The sequence below is a fragment of the Piliocolobus tephrosceles genome, chromosome 8 (genome assembly GCF_002776525.5).
Source record: "Piliocolobus tephrosceles isolate RC106 chromosome 8, ASM277652v3, whole genome shotgun sequence".
NCBI classification, from domain to species: Eukaryota; Metazoa; Chordata; class Mammalia; order Primates; family Cercopithecidae; genus Piliocolobus; species Piliocolobus tephrosceles.
The window spans coordinates 138208173-138211038 of NC_045441.1; the positions used below are offsets into that span (position 1 = coordinate 138208173).

Here is a 2866-nt window from a genome sequence, read left to right on the forward strand (position 1 = left end):
GGAGCTGAGAAAAAGGCCTGGAACACATTCTCCCCTGGAGTCTTCAGAGAGACCGTGGCCTTGCCGACAACTTGATTTCAGATTCTTGGCGTCCAGAACTGTGAGAAAATACAGTTCTGTTGTTTTCAACAACTCAGTGTGTGTGATTTTGTCACAGCGGCCCTGGGAAATGAATACAGCATTCGCCCAGTACAGTTTATCAGGATTTAGTCCAACTGACTGCTTTCCACTTGTCCCTTTTTTCTTTTATTTTTTATTTGCAGCCTTCTTTTGGATTAACTACAATCTTTTTCCACTTCATTTATTTTCTCTTCAAGCATGTGCCCTCCCTCCCCTTACCTCCCTTTGCATGGCAAAAACTACAACTTTACAAAATGATACACTAGGAATTTCTGCAAGCACATTTAAAAAGTCTACAGTTAATCATCTTTGTCTTCCTCCCAAGTTACATAAAGATATTATAATACTTAAACTTGGATCAGCTCTTTCCTTATATGATATTGTTACCAGTATTTTAGTTTTATATTTTAAAAAACCTATAAGTTAGACATCAATGTGATGTTATATGGTCAATGAAATTTAGATTTACTTACGTATCTATCAATTTCTCTGTTTAACATTCCTTTCGTATCTCAGTCCTCCTATCTGGGCTCATTTTACTTTTCTCTAAAGTACATATTTTGGAATTTTCTTTTCTTTTCTTTCTTTTTTTTTGAGATGGAGTCTCGCCCTGTTGCCGAGGTTGGAGTGCAGTGGCGTGATCTTGGCTCACTGCAACCTCTGCCTCCCTGATTCAAGCAATTCTCCTGCCTCAGCCTCCTGAGTAGCTGGGATTACAGGCACCTGCCACCACGCCCGGCTAATTTTTGTATTTTTAGTAGAGATGGGGTTTCACCTTCTGGACAGGCTGGTCTTGAACTCCTGACCTTGTAATCCACCTGCCTTGGCCTCCCAAAGTGTAGGATTACAGGCGTGAGCCACTGCGCCTGGCCTGGAATTTTCTTTAGTAAGGATCTGTTGGTGGTAATCTTTCTCGGCAATTGTTTATTCTTGAAGAATAGTTTATCAGGGAACAGAATTCTGACCTGACTGTTATTTCCTCTCATTGAATGTGTTACCACACTATCTTCTGGCCAGCGGTGGGTGATCTCACATTTCTTGCTAGCTACCCTGTAAGGGACCTAATTCTCACCCATGGCCAGAAGATCAAAGTATATATTGCAAAGCCCAAGGGCCAGGTGAGGGGGTATTGGGAAGATCAGAGGAGTGGGAGCTGAGAGACACACAGCAGCTCAGTGGGGGAAGGTGTTTTCAGATTCTTCAGCCTTTGCGGGGAGACTTAGAAACTGGGCTCAGCAATGGGAAAATAAACTAGAACTCCTTTACCACCTTTCATGTTTAAAATACTAGGGGGCACCCAGATTTGAACTGGGGACCTCTTGATCTGCAGTCAAATGCTCTACCCCTGAGCTATACCCCCAATTAGGCTAGTGGGGTCCAATTAACAACCTTTCCCTGTGCAGCCACACCCAGACCTGCTGTCCTAGACTCCACTTCAGGATGGGTTTCTGAGTTACAAGGGCTCACTTGCTGCCAACCCAGCACCCTGTCTTAGAGGAAGCAACCGGTTCCTTCTCCCACAGCTCTGCCACCTCTCTGCTCTCAGTTCCTGGGTAACTGCAGGGATCTGGGGAGCAGTCCCCCAACAGCTGGAAGGCTCTCTAGTGACACCTATATTGTGGGTTTTGTGCCGAGCGCCTGCAAACAGAGACTCAAAACACCCAATGGTTTGGCCAAACCTGCAGCACTTCAAAGATAGAACCCACATTTTTCTGGATACTGGATTATAGCTCTCTTCACAAAGCCGTGCTCTGGGATGCAGGCTACCATCTCTCCTGTTGCCCCAAATCTCCATAAAGTCGACACTTTCATCTGCTAAGATGTGCCCTCTGAAGAAATGATTGAAGAAATGATTTTCTGAGTTCCAAGTACGCCCTTCTGGGCTCTGTTCTGTGATGCTGGGTCAGGGACTCCGCAAACCACACTCCTCCTTCAGCAGCCAGCTTCCTGGCCATCCTGCCAGTAGGACTCTAGAGGGACCATAGGTCAAAGCAGGGAGAAGCTCCTTCCTGACTGCGTTGGGTTCCTGTCAGTGTCACCTGGTGGTGGCAGTGACAGTTCATCCCAGAAACAACCGTGACCGTGGCCTGCAGCTTAGTCTCACAAGAGCAGCATCACCAGGCCTCGGCAGACATGAACACCGCCTGAGGGTCTGGGTCCCTGATCCACAAATATTCCTCAAGCCTCTAAGAGTTTAACAATTTCAACCTCTTCTATTTGTTCCTTGCTCCAGGATGGCAGCGGCTTCTTGAAGACACTAACTCTGTGATACTTAGTCTTCCACTCTGTCCTGTCAGTTCCCTAATTCCTGTTCTCCTCCAAAAGGACATGTTGAAGTTCCAACTCCCAGGACCCCAGAATGTGACTTTATTTGGAAATAGCGTCACTACTGATGTAATTAGTTAAGATGAGGTAATACTGAAGTAGGGGGAACCCTTAGTCCAATATGACTCGTGTCCTTATGAGAAGATGGTTATGTGAAGAAGGCAGAGCTTGGGGTGACACATCTACAAGCCATAAAGTGCCAGGAATTGCCAATGAGCACCAGAGGCTAGGAAGGGGCCAGGGAGGATTGTCCCCTTAAACTTTCAAAGACAGGACGGCCCTGCCAACACCTTGAATGTGGACTTCCAGAAATTCTGAGATAGCACATTTCTGTTGTTGTAAGGCACACATTTCGTGGTGCTTTGTTAGGGCAACCCTAAAACCTTAAACGTTCCTCCACAATTATGTTGAATTCTCTCTG

At 45.9% G+C, this 2866-nt stretch overlaps 1 non-coding gene across 1 annotated transcript; it reads right to left on the bottom strand.

Moving 5' to 3' along the window:
* Positions 1–1408: 1408 nt before the first annotated feature.
* On the bottom strand, positions 1409–1480 carry TRNAC-GCA. The gene has a single exon. It is a non-coding gene; the product is annotated as a tRNA-Cys (tRNA).
* Positions 1481–2866: the final 1386 nt, after the last annotated feature.